The following is a 21598-nucleotide window of genomic DNA, read 5'->3' on the forward strand; positions in this document are numbered from 1 at the left end:
AGTTTTTATCCCACAATCTAAAATACTAAATAAAATCGAATTCCAACAACCCATTGATTAAATAACATCATCAACATATTTTCAATTTATCTAAAAACAAACACCATCACAAATACAGATCCATTTTCCTTTTCAGAACATAACTAATTCAAAACCGACCAATCAAATCATTTGATATCATCTCATTTCTTATTCAAACAACACCGCTATTATTAGCCGATATAACTCCATCTTGAACTAGCTCCGATACGAAACAGATAAAAACCATAGAGCACTTTCCACTTTATCTAGATTGTCAAGGACAAATAGGATCAGAAAAGACATATTCCAATTTCACTCAAAACTTCTATTTTTCAAACGCATCAATTTGGATAAAAGTACTTTGCATTGACTAATTTACATGCCAGTTAAACAAACCATATCTACACCAAAGACAAATAGCACAAAAACAAGACATTAAAAGACAAAGTTTATACTTATTCATAGAATCTCGTTTGATACAAAAGTACCTATCACTCCGTCCTCAAAGGAAATTCGTATATAATGGTAATAGAAGATGCATTTATACATAATATAGCACTCAACCCTGTACCCCATTGTAACGCTTCAATAATTTACGAACACTGGATAGCAAAAGTTGGACTACCTGAAATCCTTGTCAGATACAATGAAACAGAATTCATAAGCAACGTAATTATTACATTATGTCATCTTTATAATATCAAATACTAACCTAGAACATCACACGCCCTATGGACAAACAGCGTAGTCGAAAACATGAACCTCTCCCTACAAGTCTACCTTCGATGTATAAAAAAGGGAAAAAATCAAAAACACACCGAATGTTCAACAGATGTAAAACTAATCTCATTAGCATATAATTCTCAGATAACAACAACATTTGGACTATCACTTTAAGAAATGGTTTTTAACTAAAAACAACGCAAACCTTTATGTTCACAGCAAGCTCAAATAAAAACGCACAAGTTTATTGTCAACCAACTAAAGATTCAATTTGTAACAAACTACCACATCACACTCATGACAAAGATCATTTTCACCATCCCCATGTTTTAAAAACGGCCTCTGGAATCCACACAGAATTGACTCTAAACAGAGATAAAAAGCACAAGGAAAAACTCAAAAAAAACCAAAGAAATTACTACAAAGACAAAACATTCAATCTCAGATAAATTCACGCTTTAAGCGAGCATCCAACCTGAAAAAAAAGAACTTTGTTTTGATTCTAAATTTTGTAATTCAAAAGAGAATCTCATAAAACTTACAAAAAACTCCAAAGAGGACCATTTAAGATTATAGAAAAACCTACAGACGTCACTTAAAAACTAATAGACCACAATAAAAAGAAATAGTACAGCATAGAAATTATCTTTTACCAGACTACACAGAAGAGTACGCCCTTCTTGAACTAATACAACTATATTCCTTTACAGGAAAATACCTTGTTAATAAAACAAAAAAACTAACGAACCACGAAAATCAACAAACTTCAATCATTTACCGCAACCACAAGGTACAATTCCGAAAAAAAATCAGAAAAAACTCCAAAACAAGTACTTCAAAAACAAAGCGCAAACTACCGCAAAGTACAAGAAAAAATTCATTTACACGAAAAAAAAGAACAAAGCCAGTTATCTCGACTTAGAAATAAACCGAGAAAATATTTAAAAGTTTTTATCCCACAATCTAAAATACTACAGAAAATCGAATTCCAACAACCCATTGATTAAATAACATCATCAACATATTTTCAATTTATCTAAAAACAAACACCATCACAAATACAGATCCATTTTCCTTTTCAGAACATAACTAATTCAAAACCGACCAATCAAATCATTTGATATCATCTCAATTCTTATTCAAACACCACCGCTATTATTAGCCGATATAACTCCATCTTGAACTAGATCCGATACGAAACAGATAAAAACCATAGAGCACTTTCCACTTTATCTAGATTGTCAAGGACAAATAGGATCAGAAAAGACATATTCCAATTTCACTCAAAACTTCTATTTTTCAAACGCATCAATTTGGATAAAAGTACTTTGCATTGACTAATTTACATGCCAGTTAAACAAACCATATCTACACCAAAGACAAATAGCACAAAAACAAGACATTAAAAGACAAAGTTTATACTTATTCATAGAATCTAGTTTGATACAAAAGTACCTATCACTCCGTCCTCAAAGGAAATTCGTATATAATGGTAATAGAAGATGCATTTATACATAATATAGCACTCAACCCTGTACCACATTGTAACGCTTCAATAATTTACGAACACTGGATAGCAAAAGTTGGACTACCTGAAATCCTTGTCAGATAAAATGAAACAGAATTCATAAGCAACGTAATTATTACATTATGTCATCTTTATAATATCAAATACTAACCTAGAACATCACACGCCCTATGGGCGAACAGCGTAGTCGAAAACATGAACCTCTCCCTACAAGTCTACCTTCGATGTATAATAAAGGGAAAAAATCAAAAACACACCGAATGTTCAACAGATGTAAAACTAATCTCATTAGCATATAATTCTCAGATAACAACAACATTTGGACTATCACTATAAGAAATGGTTTTTAACTAAAAACAACGCAAACCTTTATGTTCACAGCAAGCTCAAATAAAAACACACAAGTTTATTGTCAACCAACTAAAGATTCAATTTGTAACAAACTACCACATCACACTCATGACAAAGATCATTTTCACCATCCCCATGTTTTAAAAACGGCCTCTGGAATCCACACAGAATTGATTCTAAACAGAGATAAAAAGCACAATGAAAGAATAAAAAAAACGCAAAGAAATAACTACAAAGACAAAACATTCAATCTAAGATAAATTCACGCTTTAAGCCAGCATCCAACTTGAAAAACGGAACGTTTGTTTTGATTCCAAATTTTGTAATTCGAAAGGGAATCTCAAAAAACTTACAACAAACTTCAAAAAGGACCATTTAAGATTATAGAAAACCTACAGACGTCACATATAAACTAATAGACCACAATGAAAAAGAAATAGTACAGCATAGAAACTATCTTCTACCAGATTACCCAGAAGAGTACGCCCTTCGTGAACCAATACAACTATATTCATTTACAGGACTATACCTTGTTAACAAAACCAAAAACACTAGTGAATAAAAATCAACAAACTTCAATCATTTACCGCAATCACAAGGTACAATTCCGAACAAAAATCAGACATCTCAAATCATAGCACAATTACAAAACAATACCAGTTACAGCCTACAAGTCTACCTTCGATGTATAATAAAGGGAAAAAATCAAAAACACACCGAATGTTCAACAGATGTAAAACTAATCCCATTAGCATATAATTCTCAGATAACAACAACATTTGGACTATCACCATAAGAAATGGTTTTTAACCAAAAACAACGCAAACCTTTATGTTCACAGCAAGCTCAAATAAAAACGCACACGGTTATTGTCAACCAACTAAAGATTCAGTTTGTTACAAACTACCTCATCACACTCATGACAAAGATCAGTTTTACCATCCCCGTGTTTTAAAAACGGCCTCTGGAATCCACACAGAATGGATTCTAGACAGAGATAAAAAGCACAATGAAAAAATCAAGTAAAACGCAAAGAAACTACTATAGACAAAACAATCAATCTAAGATAAATTCACGCTTTAAGCCAGCATCCAACCTGAAAAAAGGAACATTTGTTTTGAATCCAAATTTTGTAATTCAAAAGAGAATCTGAAACAAATTACAACAAACTCCAAAAAGGACCATTTAAGATTATAGAAAAACCTACAGACGTCACTTATAAACTAATAGACCATAATAAAAAAGAAATAGTACAGCATAGAAACTATCTTCTACCAAACTACACAGAAGAGTACACCCTTCTTGAACTAATACAACTATATTCCTCTACAGGACTATACCTTGTTAATAAAACAAAAAAACTGACGAACCACAAAAATCAACAAACTTCAATCAGTTACCGCAATCACAAGGTACAATTCCGAACAAAAATCAGAAAAAACTCCAGAACCAGTTCTTCAAAAACAAAGCGCAAACTACATGAAAAAATTCTATTACCCGAAAAAAAAGAAAGCCAGTTATCTCGACTTAGAAATCAACCGAGAAAACATTTTAAAGTTTTTATCCCACAATCTAAAATACTAAAGAAAATCGAATTCCAACAACCCCATGATTAATTAACATTATCAACAAATTATCAATTTAGCTAAAAAGAAACCATCACAAAAACAGATCCATTTTCCTTTTCAGAACTAAACTAATTCAAAACCGACCAATCAAATCACTTGATATCATCTCATTTCTTATTCAAACACCAGCGCTATTATTAGCCAATAAAACTCCAACTTGAACTAGATCTGACTCTAACTCAGAGACGTCCAGGTCAAAAATCAGTACTACCCTCATATTTGACAACTTAATTAATTATCGTATAAAAGTTACAAACCTCTTCTATCAATCAATACAAAAGTCAACAATACTGTCTCAATTTATACCCCGAAAACTACCACAAGAAAAATATTGAATTAGCCTTACGACAAAATTTAACGTGATCACTTAACCTTGAGACACTCTTCCTCCCAAAACCCCTAATCACCACAAAAAGGAAAACAATAAAGCTAATACCTAAACACCTAGACTTCTCTTCACCAAAAACTCTCCATACCCAACCCACTTGAAAAAAAAACAATAATCAATCCGACCCACTTGATTTCAAATCGGAAAAAATCAAACATAATTTGATGAACAAAATGAATTTTCAAATGCTTCGTTCAAGCTCAGAAGAACAAATTAATATAATCTTTTCAAATTTTTTTTCAATCTTTTCTTTACTTTTTCAACTTTGTACTTTTTTCATAATCGACTTCTTAGAACTCATAATACTCATTTTTCTAATGTTTAGTACCCAGTTTTTAATTTTATATTCGCTCACCCAGGCCTGTATTTCTCTGTCCAAAACTATTGACCACCTTATTAGGTACGATACTTTCTTAAATGATACGAGGCTTACTAAGTAGAAAAGATATTTTTATTCGTTTCAAAGTTTTATCACCTTCCTAGCTTCTCTAGTTTTAAGACTTTTCAAATGTATTAAAAAAGGAATAACTGATTTTGTACTAGCAACAGTTTTAATGATCATTTTTACTGAAGAATATTATAAAGAACTTCGACTTAAATCGAACAAAAATATATAAAGTATATTTTAAAAGTGATAATCGAAACCCTATTAAGGATTCCCCAGCTACTAACTTGCCCCAAGACCCACAACAACATCTACATCTGGTCAAACAAATCAACCCCAATCGTCTACTCATATCTCATATGTAGAAAACCCTACCCATTTGAAGCAAGACACGCATCCTTATCAGAACCATTGATACCAGCAATTCGTCAAGCACCCCTAAATGAACCACAATATGAACCAATATATAAAGTTTATCCTTCACTACAACAAGATCTTAACAGAACAAGACATTCAAGCTAAAACCAAATCTTAACAACCACAATAGACAGACAAATTATTCACCCTCGACGCAATAGGAAACCTAAAGAGACCACGAGTTCAAATTACTATCACCTCATCACCAACATCGACCCCTTTAGATCTTTCCGATAGTACAATACAAAGCACCTCGCCACCACTTCAATTCACTTCCTAACAAAACACCCCAAATATTCCGTCCGATCAAATTCGTGAAAATCCCTTTAATCCCCCAACTTCATCACAAAGACTTCCACATTGGATGAAACCAACATTTTCTCGAGGCGAACGTATTCTTGTAAATGATCCAATAGAAATTTCTTCAGATACCTCTTTATCATTAACAGAAATATTATCCCTTCCATCAACACCTTCAGTCACCGGTTAAACACCATCAACTACATTTACCCATAACTTTCCAAGTCACTTAGACGACAGATACCGTGAACTACAAGGTACAAGTACACCTTTACGCTTCGATTGGAACTCCTTCGAGCACCCTGTCCACTTTTTGGCCAACACCTCGATAGTCATCGCCTCCATAATTGGGCACTTAACTGACTACAATACAGACACGATATTCACAAGATAATATCAATTTTCACAACAAAATTTAACTCTCAAATTTGAAATAACAGTTAAATTAAACAAACTGGTATATCATCCATTACCATTGTCACCACCAGACATCACCGCTCAATTTTTACCCCTCGATTTATCAAGATAGAACTTATATATAAATACGGTAGATATACAAAAAGGCCATAGGCTATATAACACTTTAATCCCTTTTCAGGATTATTTCACATGTATCCTTTAACAGTTTTTTCAATAAAAACCTTTCTCTTTTAATACGTCTTAAACCCATAAATCAAAAAACCCTTGCCCACAAACAGGACCACAAGATCTCCTTGTTACACATTATGATTGTGAAAATCGCCAACAAAAAACACTACATAAAAACGCAACTGACCAGGTTACACAATATGAATCTGAACCACAAGATATTGAATCAACAACTGTAGTAGCTACAACTCTAACAGGTTAGAAATTCACATGAATATTCTCTGAAAAGAAAGTACATTGTTCAAAAATTTCAAATGGAAACGAAAAAAGACTCGATCATGAATCTTTTTACCAAAGTAATATAGAAAGACTATTACATCTCGCGACCATGAAGATTGTAAAAGTCATTGTAAAAACGAAATCAAACATTTGAAAAAGTTACAAACGAACACAAACTGCAAATTATGAAATTTTTCCAGAATCTGAACATCAAGGACAACTTGAAAACCACCAAGGTCATATCCAACTAGACGATAAATTTCCTTATCATGGCGTACACGGACGTTTAACCTACGCCTCACATGATGAAAATTGGAAAAAATAAGACCTCAAACTATGAAGCAGGCGAAAAAAACCAGGCTACCAAGAAATAATGTTTCTCGATTGAAAAGTTCAATTGAAAAAAGTACAATTAACACGAGATTTCAAAGACGATAGTATTCAAATCAAGGGAATTGCTTGCCTAGAAAAAAAAAGCTCGATGATATTGCGATCCCACTATACGAACGCAGGCATACATAGTTTGGTTCCCTGAAGACACATGTACCACATTTCAGGTCGCTAAAACTCACGCAAACATCATAAAATTCCACAAAAAAAACTTTATAGAAGCCATACCCTTTGATAAGATAAACCCTGACCGAAGAAGATCAAACCCGAATCAATATAAAACATACATGGTATAGAAAATAAATTAACACGTTTTCATGTTACCATGTTTTTACGGAGCATACAAAAACCCCAAACCACTTTTCCGAACACAATACTCGGAAATTCTTGTCAAATACAAAAAAGGATACAACATGAAAACAGGCAAACTATTTCTTAACATAACCGACTCAAATAGAAATAGAGAAGACGAAAAATCTTACATTCCGGTAACTATCTCTAAAAATGGAAACATTGGAGGGAAATTTCGTCCACAAAACAAAGATAGTACAAGACTACAAGAACTTTCACTAATGAATACTACATATTTCGGCGCAATCAACTATGATATTCACATCGATATAAAAATAAATTACTCAATAAGCAGAATTTTTCAAGAAATGTCACTTTCCGAATTAGAAACACAACATCATTTATGTGAATTAGAACGAACACAAAAACTACAATCTCTCCCTTTAGCAGTAATTAAAATACACTGCACAGGATACCTCTTATCAGGCAACTGCTCTAACTTCATCGATTCTGAAGGAAATATTATTTGGTATTGCACTTGCACTAAAAACTTTCACCACTTTGTTTTTGCAGACAAAAGATGCTACCAACGCATAACTTTCCTTTATTAATATAAAGAAAACTTTGTGGACACCCTATCACTCCCAACATATTTTTGGGCTACAGCTGTCCCAAGTGGATCTGAAAATCGCTACAATGTAGTACAGGAAAATCCAAATGAAGATAAAAATTATCTTCTATCTCCATATCCTTTTTTTCATGCCACCTGTAAAGTAATTCTCACCTAAAAGCATACACGCAATCGCTCGTAACCTAAACATAGACCTACAATCAATAGAAATTGACACCAAATTAGATATAGAACATCACATTAGAACGCGAAAATTTCAAAAACGCAACAACTTCTCACTAAAATGGATACAATACAAAGACAATCAATCGATCAGAACCTACGTGAAATCGCTGAAACAACAGGTTTTTCACACATCTCACAACAAGACTACAGTGGATAATTCCAAGACATCAAAGACTATATATACCTAAATAGGGAAAAACATCGCCCACAAAACATTTCACCAATCAATATTTTTAAATTATATGTAGGAAACGAACTACTAGCATTTCTAGGATGGCCCTACTATATCTAAGAAAGATTGACTATATTTTACGCAATATTCAATTTTATAGTATTCCTCTTCTCGCTATTGAAAGGAATCTATAAAACATGCGCAATACACACACAGTTTAAAAGACAAGCTAGCGTAGCACGCATTTTATTTGCAGTATTTTTTGGAACCCTTCTCGACGCACAAATTAGCGAATATAATTAAAAATCATATATAAAACCCATCACACCAACCATATAGAACACTCCAACAACCCACCATTGACGACACATACGAGCAAATTGCTGAACAACCACACCTTTAATTTTGGTTCTCAAAACAATCATCTTTTTAACCCAAGATTAGACGCCAAGTTGGATCCCTTCCTCCAATATACCAAAGGAAGGGATCCAAAAGATGATCCCTTTCCTATCTATCCAATCTCCAACGCCACAATTCTCTTATTACGACGTCAGACCACACCTCTTACCTCTACCCAGTTTTTCTTCTAACTTACCAGGCATGGACTCAGATGACTCATATCAAACAGTTTTAATACAATCTCTCATTTGAAAAACTCCAAAGTTGAAACTCCCGGCGAATGCCTCGACCCAGTCCCACTAATTTTTCCCAACCACCTTTTCAAGCAATAACTCCCCCTACTCCAGCTGGAACCTCTCTTTCTCCTTCCTCGCACACGTTCCTCCATTTTTAAAAAGATTTTCAAAGTTCAAAGTCCTGCATGGCCAGGTTTGGAGTAAGATTTCCAGAGATTAGCTTTTAAAATTTCATCAACTTTGAGTTATCCTCATTTATATACCCAAATTTATATCAAAACCATAGAACTTGACTATCTACTCAAAAATCAACAATTTCTCATTGGCTATATACAAAAAATTCAATTGACTTGGTGAGAAAATTTGCAGAGATGGTACTTATTCTAATTTTTTCTTGTGCTACTCATAATGGCAATTTTTCTTAATTTTACAGCAAACAACTTATGGTCATTTATTTTTGCAATTTCCTTTTAACTATTTGGAAAATTTAAGTCATTAAAAGATAAACTTTTCGCTGATTGGATAAAACAAGAAGAACAAAACTAACATTTTTTGTGATTGGAAACGACAATGTCTAAAAAAATCAAAAAAAAAAAATCGGGCAAGTTCCCTTTTCTGAGTTGTACACTGAAATAGAAGTACCCCCTCATCTTCGAAAACACTGACGTCGGAATCGAAGACATCGGACACTTCATAAAAGATTTTGCGAAGAATAATTAACGGACAAAAACCTCGCATAATGATAATCTCAAGCATGAACCTCGAAAAAGGACGCGTGATCACTCCTGTTCTTAAATTCTACCTCAATCAAGGTCACATATTTAAGGAAATTTTCTTCTCTCTACAGTAAGATGGTAGCAAGTGCTTCAACTCCTTTGTCAATTCCGTAGTTGAAGCAAGACGTCAACGAGATCTACATTGAGATTTGACTGTTGCCGCTGAGACGCTAGGCATGAAGCTAATGGGTAGTAATAGTTCCTACGGTTACCAGATAATGGACAGCTCGAAACATACTAAGACAAAGTAGGTTGTTGGTCATAGAGTGAAAAAGCTGGTGAACAATCCTTACTTCAAAACGTTGAATGAGTTACCCAAGAACATCTACCAATTGGAATTAGCCAAAAGTCAAATCGACCATGAAGTACTCAAAATTTGTAGGCTTTTTTATTCTGCAATACGTTAAGATGGTGATGGTGCAGCTTGTATATTGAAACATTACCATCTTAAAATTTTGATGTTTATGAGACACAAAATTACGAGTTCATTGAAACTTATACGGACAGTTTGTATATTGGTATCAGTAGTGAAAAGATAGATGACATCATCAATGCGGAAAGGAAACAATCTTGGAATTCGATGCAATCCGAAGATTGTCGAAAGCACTTTTGTGTCGATGATTTAAGTAATTCTTTTCCTCGCGAGTGTTGCGCTGAGCACAATAAGTACAATCAGCGAAACCGGCTTTATTTAAAGAGGAGTTTCGTTGCAGTGAGATGGAAGTCCTCTGCTCAAAAACTTACAGTTGCTTCGACGAGAGAACGAAATCTGTAAAATTAAGTTCGAAAGGAAAAAACCAGTTAGCTATCGTCAACTATGCCCCAATGACCAAATAAGTTCTAATGGAGCAGGAGAAATTCGAAAAAGTTAACAGGATTTCATGTTGTGGGTAACACAAAGGTGTGTACATACGAGCTGAAGAAAAATGGACTCAGCTAAATCCATCCAAAAAAGTACAGGAGGATGGAATACACACAGTTCTTTCGGATATTTAACACAAACTTTATCATCTTTCTTCTTAAAAGCAACAAAACCAGAATTATATTCATTTCAGTTCTTAAGTAAAGCTTTGTATGTCATATTAGTTTTAAATAATCTCAAACCAATCAGATGTTTTTTGATGAAACATATTGGAAAATTCGTATAAGTTGAGTTCGAATGCAAAAATGCGTTTTCAAAACGACGAATAGAAAATTATCCACGGCTCCGCCGCTGCAAGAAAATTTTGAAATTATTTGGGAAATAAGGCAGTCAAAGTTATATTTGAATGCAAAAATGCGTTTTAGAAACGATAAATAGAAAATTAGCCAGGGCTCCGTCGCTGCGTAAAGTTTTTGAAATTAATTGGGAAATAAGGCAAGTCAAAGTTAGGTTCGAATGAAAAAATGCGTAATAGAAACGATAAATAAAAAATTGGGTAGGGCTCCGTCGCTCGATATTTTTGAAGTAAATTGGAAAATTAGTCAGCTGGGTTCGAATGCAAAAATGCGTTTTGAAAACTTTGAATAGAAAACTACCAGGGTTCCGCCGCTCTATAATATTATGAATATTTCGTCACAAGTTAGGCAGTCAAACTTCGGTACAAATCCAAAATTGCGTTTTGAAAACAAACTAAATTGGAGAGGGCTCCGCCGCTCAACAACATTTTGAAAATTTCGTGGCAAATTTGGTAGAGTTAGACCTGGGTACAAATCCAAAAAAGCTTTTTGAATGGGCTAAGTTGAAATTTGGCGAGAGCTTTGCCGCCCTATATCGTTTTGAAAACTCTTGGAAAATCAGAGTCAAACTTGGATGCGAATTGATCAAGACTTCGCCGACTTATGATTTTTTTGAAATTTATTGGAAAAATGTCGAGTCAAATGTAAAAATGCGTTTTGGAAACAGAAAAAAAATTCAGCAGGACTTCGCCGCACGGTAACTTCAAAATTAAACATGATTTTGTTTTCAGGTCGCTCCGTGGAATAGAAAAAAAAACAGCATCAATTTTTATTAGTTTAAAAATAAATTTATGAAAACTGACACAAATTTCTTAGTAAGTTTGAGTTTTATTCAGCTTCAATTTTCGCCTTCCGGGCCTTTGTCTGGGATCGCAAACGCATGGTAGGCAGGTTCGCCCGTTTCTTCTTCGAAACCTTCGCTCTGTTGTGAATAGGCCCTACTTGATCGAATGTTGGATAAGAAACTGGTCGTCGATCATATAGTGACCAAGTAGGTAACACATACGTGTCACCTAAGTAGTAGGCTAAGTCGCCGACGCTCCAACAGGGGGGGGGGGTTACCAAATACTTGAATGATTCAAAAAAATTACGAATGCATGCAATTTTACACGATGGCGCAGGAATTGTTCACGAAGTTTATAACAGTGGTCCCACCTACTGTTACATGCTACCCTGGAAGTGTAACAACAGCCTGATTGGTCACTTGAGTGGTATTACTTCCTGTTTATATGTTAAACTGACAAAACCAAGTCTCTATCAATTGTTAGAATGTTGAAGGAAAGATCAGTCGTGCTAGACTTGGAAGGATTCCGTTGTAGGAAAAAAAAATTATAGGTAAAGAACCAGCCATTACAACTTCTGATTACAGTGACTCTCTTATTTTTCTACCTCCAGCCAGTTTCAATTCACTTCCTAAATCTGAACAAAAAGCGGTGATTATTTATATTTAAATCTCAATCAGATTATTCAAAGTTTTGTTTTGAGAAACTCTAACGCCGTACGCTAATGGAAAAGAAAAGAGTGATCTGCTGGCAACGAATGTTTTGGATCGAAAAGTTGAGAAACTTGATGAATTAGGTTGCCCGAGAATTGAAATTTACATTTCAAAAACTATCCAGCTTGCAATAGACATTTTCATCATAACCACTCCAGGAATCACTGCGCCCTGAAGAAAAGCAAGGCGAATACTGATTGGCTGAAGAATGAGCAAAAGCGAGAGACTAGCGAAATTGGAGACGTACCTATCTCCAAATTCAGTGTTATGTGCTTGGATGAATCCAGAGAACGACATCAAAATATTATTAAGAAGAGTAGAACGAATTGATTGCCGAGGTCAAGTGGTGCCGCGAAAAGAACAAATCACTTTATCTGAAGAAGAACTAACTGCTTAGAGAAATTTTTTCCCGGTGATTGACTAATTCATATATTGTCAACGATTGAAGTTTAATCAAAATGTTAGCCAGCAAACGAGGAGTTTATCTTCCCAAACGTCAGTCTTAGTACCCAAACGTCAGCCTGGAGATCAAAAGGATCTCAGCAGCAATGACTAACCTGAAGAAGTTCAGAAATTAGTAAAAGAAAACTCAGTAAAGAAAATCATTTATCATGTAAAAACTTAAAATGTCTGGCTAATTAAGTAGTGGATATCTATGAAAAAGAAAATGATACTTCTAATGTTTGCCCTGGTTATACTCGATACGAGATTTTTTTTTACTGTTCAGAAGAAAAAATAATAATTTTTATAACCACACTTTTTTTCCTCAATGAGAAACGGTTGATATAGATAGATAGTCAGAGATAGAAAAAAAATAAATTGAAAACCTGAATGTCTGAAATAGCAGATGATGAGCCAGATGCAACTATACTTACTGATTTTGTTTTTGATCGAAATAACACCGAACAAAAACATTTGAAACTTTGTTTTGATGCCACTTTTCCCAGATCAGAAGTTGTTTTTTTGTCTCAAAAGGTTATAATTTTAATTTTACTAAGCTTTTGTATCCATATCAACCGTTTCTTATTGAGGAAAAAAAAGTGTGGTTATAAAATGTATTATTTATTCTTCTGAACAGTAAAAAATCTCGTATCGAGTATAACCAGTGTAAACATTAAAAGTATCATTTCCTTTGTCATACATTTCCACTACATAATTAGCTGGGACATCTTGACGTTTGGGTACTAAGACTAGCTTGGGAAGATAAACTCCTCGTTTGCTGGCTAACATTTTGAATAAGCTTGAATCGTTGAAAGTATATGAATTGGTCAACCACCGGGAAAAACCTTCTCAAAGTAGTTAGTTCTTCAGATGAAGTGATTTGCTCTCTTCGCTGCACCACTTGATCTCGACAATCAATTTTTTCTACTCTTGTTAATGGTAATTTGATGTCACTCTCTGGATTCATCCAAGCACATAACACTGAATTTGGAGATAGGTACGTCTCTAATGTCGCTAGTCTCTCGCTTTTGCTCATTCTTCGGCCAATCAGTATTCGCCTTGCTTTTCTTCAGGGCGCAGTGATTCCTGGAGTGGCTATGATGAAAATGTCTATTGCAAGCTGGATAGTTTTTGAAATGTAAATTTCAATTCTAGGGCAAACCAATTCATCAAGGTTCTCAACTTTTCTATCCAAATTCGTTGCCAGCAGATCACTCTATTCTTTTCCTAAGCGTAAAATACGGCGTTAGGATTTCTCAAAACAAAACTTTGAATAATCTGATTGGGATTAATATACAAACAATCACAGCTTTCCCAGTGATTCCGTGCAAGCTATTTGTCAACCAGTTGTAAGCTTTTTGTTGAGATTTAGGAAGTGAATTGAAACTGGCTGGAGGTAGAAAAATAAGAGAGTCACTGTAATCAGAAGTTGTAATGGCTAGTTCTTTAACTATAAAATTAATTTTCCTACAACGGAATCCTTCTCAGTCTAGCACGACTGATCTTTCCTTCAACATTCTAACAATTGATAGAGACTTGAATTTGTCAGTTCAACATATAAACAAAGTACTTCCACTCAGGTGACCAATCAGGCTGTTGTTACATTTCCAGGGTAGCATTTAACATTAGGTGGGACCAGTGTTATATACTTCGTGAACAAATCCTGCGCCATCGTGTAAAATTGCATGCAGTCGTAATACTTTTGAATCATTCAAGTATTTGTCCAATGAAGAATTATCTATGCCAATAAGACCTCCATATGATCTAAGTTTAATGGCAAGGTCAAAGTTTATCTTTTTTGCTAGAAAAGAAAAACAGAGAACATTTGGCTAGAAAATAACTTCGGCGGTCAGAGTTTTCCGCATAGGTTTTTTTCACGGTCAAATAAATGTCGTAAATGATTTTCCAGTCCATTGATGTAACTCTATGTTTTTCCAATTTCATTTTCTACTTTTTCCAACACCTCCCGGACCTGCTGAACTTCAAGCCAGTGGAAGTAAAAGTAACCTTGCATATATCACTTACTCAGTCCCATATCTCGTTGGTAGATATTTAGATAGACCACTGGAAATTTTTGATATTTTGACAATTTATCAAAACAAAGTCGAATCTTTCGCTCCACCACTTTCTCAATCAATATTGAGGCAAAATCGAACGATTAATCAAATACGCTTTCATAAGTAGCAATTGATAGATCAGTAGCCTTCCCATACTTTTGTTTTACATAAAAACACCACGTTATTTGTAAAAAAAAATCGTTCAAGTGAAACTGTTCTTTACAACTCTGCCCAGATTCTTTTGGTTCGTTATCTGCTATTTTTTCCCACCGTGATATAAAAACTATATGACGATCGTTAATACAACTGTTTTTTGATCGGGTACCAATTGAGAAGATCAAAATTAAAATCATTTTGCTTAATTTCTCATTCCATAATTGTATCATTATTTTTATTATTCAATTATGTCATGACACCGGACTGTCAGCCGCTCTTCAAACTTCGTGAGTGATTCAGATTGCTAAGCGTTATTTCAAAAATAAAAGATGCATACGGAAAGGAAATGGTTTACAGCTACCAACGGTTTAAACATATTGGCTCTAACTTTTACGTTAACTTTAATTCCACTCAAATATGAACGTTATAGTCTTGATCGAACGTTAACGCACGAAAATGCAGTCCCTAGACCTACCTTTTTTATATATATCACAACAGCAGTGACTTATTATAATATAGTCAATTCATAGCACTTAGGATCTACTTTATGTGGTTTTATTTTCCTATTTGAAGTGCACCTAGGGTTTGAAAATTAGTTTGGAGCCCCTGTGGTTTTGGGATTAGGGTCTGGAGCACCAAGAATATGTGTCTGGAGCGCTTATGTGGTTTTGGTACTAGGCTCTGGAGCACCCCTGTGTAGGTACCCTCCCCCCCCCCCCCCCCCCCCCTGTTGGAGCGTCGGCGAATTAGCCTACTACTTAGGGGACACGTATGTGTTACCTACTTGGTCACTATATGATCCACGACCAGTTTCTTATCCAACATTCGATCAAGTAGGGCCTATTCAAAACAGAGCGAAGGTTTCGAAGAAGAAACGGGCGAACCTGCCTACCATGCGTTTTCGATCCAAGACAAAAGCCCGGAAGGCGAAAAATCAAGCTGAAAACAGGGGTGCTCCAGAGCCTAATCCCTATGAAAACTGACACAAAAACTAAGAAATTTGTGTCAGTTTTCATAGGGATTAGGCTCTGGAGCACCCCTGTGTAGGTACCCCAACCTGTTGGAGCGCCGGAGAATTAACTTACTACTCACGATTAGTATATACTCTCGAATGAAATAACGGCGAACGCTGAAATATTAAACGCCCTACACTGCGAAACAGATGAGGCGTCGATTGATCAAAATCTTCAAGACCTTGACGGGACGATATGACAACGAAGCAACTGCAGAAAGACTTGAGATAAACAAGACGAGAGGTAAAAATGAGAAACTTATTCCGGAGAAGCCTAACCTCGAACAGAGGATTTTTTCACGACGAGTGCGACAAACGACTTGAATACTCTGTCCGAGACAGTGATCTCGGTCATTTAGATGGACAGCTTCAAAACAAGAGTAGACCAACATTGGCAAGAACACATGCGTAAGGCAAGAGACATCTACTAAGGAAAGGAAACAAAACAAAAGAGCTGAACCATAAAGGCGGGGGTCTACTCATTATAAACAACTGACTAAAACCCAGCCTAACTAATTTGTAAAAATTCTCAGACTCGTTCTTAATTTAATTGTAAGTTTAATGAAAAAACATGAGCAATTTTATTATGATGAGAGTTCATATATGCGTCCGCTGGTAGCAACCTGACAAAATCCTACCTAAAAAGCAATATTTCAAATTTTATAATATTTAATTAAAAGTAGCGTGTTACACACCTCCGAAGCTTCAAATTTTTAACAACTCATAAGAAACGGCATATTTTGGAAATAAGTTGTGCATTCTTTGAATGTGCTCTGACAGAACCCAATTAGAAGGTTGGTATTTTAAGATTCTGTAAAACTTTTTTTATAATCAAGCTTTTTTAATTCAAAGTTTCAAAAACCATAAAGATCTGTGAAGATTTTTATATCTAACTTCTATGAAAAAAATTATTTGAAATCATATTAAACAACTTCAACTCTGCGAAACTTAAATCATTAAGCAGGGTTGAGAATTTCAAATTTAAAACCTCAAAAACTTCATATCTCGGAAACTACAAGGATTTGAGCAGTCATATTGGGAGACCAATTTTGCAACCCTGCTAGAGCCTCGCATAGCAATAAGAATTCAAATTTTGTGAACTTTTCCATAGGTAAGTTCTTTGAACAATTGAAAAAAGACAATAAACATCACATCTCAGAAATTAAGAGCGTTTTAAAAGGGGCCCTTACGTTTAGGAACGGTCGTGCACAAGCTGGATAGGGCCCATACCAGCATTATATAAATACATAAAACAACAATATTGCAGGAATTAAGTCAAGTCAGCATTTAATGCATTGTCATTAAAAGTATTTACTTCAACCGTCCCTCCTCTACAACAGCCCTAATTGAATTGTCTAAGAATTGCGTCTTACGCAGTGATCTGCACCCCCGTATACAAAGGATAGCGCTCCTGAACAGCGCGAAGCTTATCTTAGTTCTTATATAGTTCACTGTTTCTGAGTAGCTTTCATGCCTTTTTTCACCAAGTTTTTCAGCTATGCGCTGCCTTGACCGAGTAGCTGCTGGTGCGGTAAAACCGGTGCAGCCAAAAATGAGCGGGCAGAAGCTGCTCTGTTCGGCTTGTTGAACTCTGTTGGTATTTTGAGTTTTTTAGTGATTCGTGGTACTTATAGGCGTCTTTCAGTAGTCTTCGCGAAGTTTTTGCATGCGGGTTGAAGATTTTGACATCAAAGAAGGTTCGGCTAAACCTTGAGCCCCATAATCCTTTTGCTTTTACATCTAGTCGAGCGTCTTCATCAGTTGCAGTTGAATTGTTGCCAAAGCTCTCGCCTTGCAACGACTGAAGTTTCGGCTCAATTTCAACATCAAAGCAAACCTCGCTCATGAGGTTGGCAAAGGTATCTCTGATTTCGCCATGCCTCATGTGGGTGTATCCACCCTTTGCACAGTGAAGGGCGTATGTGTCGTACGATGTTTTAAATGAACATTCTAAAAAACTCATAGTCAAAAGGTAGCTTGATATTTAGACAACCCATTTTCACTGCCTATTTTCGGTGGTATTTTGATTTTGATCACCTCATTGTATTTTTCATCTTTTACAATGAGCTGGCATTTCGACGCTTTTACATGATATCCAAAATGTTTTCCGTGTTTGATAATGTTGTCAAGAACTCTTCGCAGGCTTTTCAAATTTCCGACTGCGTTCCCATTTTTCTGCATACCATTTCTGTGTTAGGCTGTTATCGTTGACTAGTTTTGTAAAAGGTAAAATGGCTAGCCCGTACATTGGCATTGCTAATGCCTTGTTTGGTTCCTTCTCTAGATAGGATAACTTTTTTTTATTTATGAAGAGTTTTGATGGATTAGAGTATGAGTTCTGTATAGCGGGTAGTATAGGAAGGGCATATATTTGCAAAATTTTTCAAAGCCAGGTTCAGGTTTAGGGAGTTAAATTCACTTTCCGTGTCTATCAGTAATATTTCATCGGAATATGTTTTCTCGTATTGCTTCTTTCTTTTAACCTGCAAAAAAAATACGTTGAAAAAGGTTAAAGATGGCAAGATAGTGAAGCCCGCATTTAAATTTATAATAAATCGAAGATAGATAATATATTAAGCTACTCAGACTAAGCAGTCTTGACGACTAACTTACTGGAAAACTTTTTCGTTTTAGCAACGGGAGCTTCATCTTTCGGAATAACTTTTCCTGGATTTTTTTTCCTTGCCTGAAGACCACGCTTTCACCAGGTTTTGGAAAACGCTTTGGTTTTGGAAAAAAAACGAAAAGTTTGGTTTTGGAAAAAACAAAGTTTTGGAAAAACAAAAAATCGTCGTATCTCAGAAGCTAAAAGGGTTTATTAATTAATCCTTAAAAAATTAATTATCAATTTCCCCATCAAACAAAACTGAAAACTTGAAAATAAATTCTTAACCATTACTATGTACGATATAGCTTAAACGTGAAAAAATTCTTTTTTAACCTGCAAAAATAATACGTTGAAAAAACTCAAACATGGCGAGATGATGAAGCCCGCGTTTAAGTTTATAATAAATAGATTTGTATAAGTGGGTGCAGATCACTGCGCAAAGTTCAATTTATCGACAACTCCATAAGCGCTATTGTAAAGGAAGGACGGCTAAGATAAATTAACATTACGACGATGCATTTAATACTGATTTATGACTTCATTGCTGATATATATGTATATATATATGCATTTTTATAACGCTGGTATTGGCCCTATTCAGCTTGTGCACAAACGGAAGGGCCCCTTTTGTAATTTAGATATTTTAATAAATAGATAAAAGATAGATAATATATTACGCTACTCAGACAAAGCAGTCTTGACGACTAACTTACTGGAAGATTTTTTCGTTTTAGCAACGGGAGCTTCATCTTTGGAAATAACTTTTCCTGGAAATTCTTTTTTTCCTTGCTTGAAGATCACGCTTTCACCAGCGGTGTAGATTTCAGCAATTACTCCTTTTTGGTTCCGAAGATTTTTAATAGAGACAAAATGCCAGCCAAACTGCTCGTCTTCCCATTTCACTGCGTAATGCAGAGTTTTCTTCAACGTTTTTGTGTATGGCTCGTGCATTTATAATTCTACAAACAAAATCACTACATTCAATAAAATCAAAGAAACAAATAAGACACTATTGACTCCCCTTTGAACGCTTTACTTCTCAGCATGTAAAACTTCAAACTAAATTTCCAGACATAATCGGAAGGTCAGAGTATCATAGTAACCGAGGTTACAGTCACTTCATCACATAACCGAGGTTACATTCCCTTTATCACATATTCCAGTCAAAATTCTTGGAATTTTCTCGAGATGTAAGTGACATGCGCCATTCGACCAGAATGACCTAATTAGCCTACTTGTTGTGTTAAACTTATTAAAGTTTCATATTATTATTGTTGTGATAAGCAATTTAGCCTAATTGTTGTGATAAACTTATTAAATAGTTTGTGATATGACGCTAATGGTACCCTTGTATGAAGAAGGCCCGGGACGGGATTTTAGAGACAAGCTCATGAAGCCGCGATACTCCCCTTCTACCCGGACACCCCCGCTGGAACCTCCACCCGTGAAAAAACAGGTTGTAATCGCTTTCATTTCTTTTTTATATATGAAAGCTGCAAATTATTAGTTTTTTATTATTAGTTTTTAAAATTCATTTTTCTAGAATCTTTTTAAAAATCTATTTTTTCTCTAAAAAAACTAGGAACAAGTAAAGCGTAAGGTGAAATGATAAAAATCATCGTCTAAAATCAGTTCCAATAGGGTCTTCTGGGTCGCATTGCAAAGTTTCTCGGAGACATGCAGCCGTACCTCTCTGGATCGCGATTCCAAGTCTTTGGCGTAAGAAAACGGTCCCCATTCCCCCCCAGAGTCTCGAAGGCGACTGGTTGGACTATGTGGGACGAGACCAACCCGGCATATTTGGTGCGCTTTTTGTCCTCCGCTGCATCAGCGACACACCGTCCTTCGTTTTTGGCAACTTGGCGATTTGAATCAGCCAACCTGTGCACACAAGTGGAGTCCCATATCAGGGGTCTACCGTTGGCCCATGGTACTAGGGCAAGGCCATCCGACCGTTTACCGTCGGTTCGGAATAGTCCAGTGGGTTCCAAAGTTGAAGGGATATTTGCTTGGATCATAGACCTGTGGATAACGTGGTTTCCCATTGAATGTCGAGCATGTACTGAGCGACTCTTTTTGCAGACTAGAGAGTGCTTGCCAAGGGTATCGACCATTTCGCCACAAGAACACTTGTGTGTAGTACACACTGGTGCGCCAAGTCAAAATCCCATTGCAATTCTGAATTATTCGTCGTCTAGTTGTAGGCAAAGGGCTCGGGACGGTAGTGCGTTCAACCAGTCACCTGCTCCAGGGCACATAAGTCCCTGCAAGCGAGTGTTTTCTTCTGGGTTTTTATCTAAGAATTGGCTAGCTTGATACTGCATGAGCGGCATCGTCAACTTTCTTTGAACTGACAATCTGGGTGCCCGGGTCGAGATCCCGCTCAAGATATGAGCGGTTTGAGCGGTTTTTCAGCAAGATTTGAGCGGTTTGGGCGTTTTTTTTGGAAAAACCGCTCAAATCTTGCTTTAAAAACCGCTCAAAAACCGCTCATTTCTTGCGGTGATTTTTGAACGGTTTTCAAGCAAGATTTGAGCGGTTTTTGAGCGGTCTTATAAGGAAAACCGATTAAAACCAACAAAAAGGCCTGGAAAGGTAATGTGACCCCGGGTTGACATCCATAAACCGAAAATGCTTATTTTAAATTTCCCCACACCGAAAAAGCTTATCACACAATTGCCTGCATCAAATGTATCGAAAAATGCTAATCATACAATTTGCATACAATTTCAAAAAACCATTGAAAAAAGATTCAATCTAGTTTCTCCGGCTATTTGAACCAAATACAACAGTCTGGTGATGAAAAATAACTACGTTTGTTTTTTTTTAAAAAAAAATGGTTATCATACAATTTCCATATATGAAAATTGTATGATAACCATT

The 21598-nt window shown here is 35.5% G+C and overlaps 1 long non-coding RNA gene across 1 annotated transcript in view; it reads right to left on the bottom strand.

Moving 5' to 3' along the window:
* LOC134853939 (uncharacterized) overlaps positions 1-19672 on the bottom strand; it is a 61937-nt gene extending 42265 nt beyond the window's left edge. The window contains exon 1 of the long non-coding RNA XR_010164384.1: positions 19429-19672. This is a non-coding gene — a long non-coding RNA (uncharacterized LOC134853939). The remainder of the gene's footprint in view (positions 1-19428) is intronic.
* Between the last annotated feature and the right edge of the window lie 1926 nt (positions 19673-21598).

Source organism: Symsagittifera roscoffensis, chromosome 9 (genome assembly GCF_963678635.1).
Source record: "Symsagittifera roscoffensis chromosome 9, txSymRosc1.1, whole genome shotgun sequence".
NCBI lineage: Eukaryota > Metazoa > Xenacoelomorpha > Acoela > Convolutidae > Symsagittifera > Symsagittifera roscoffensis.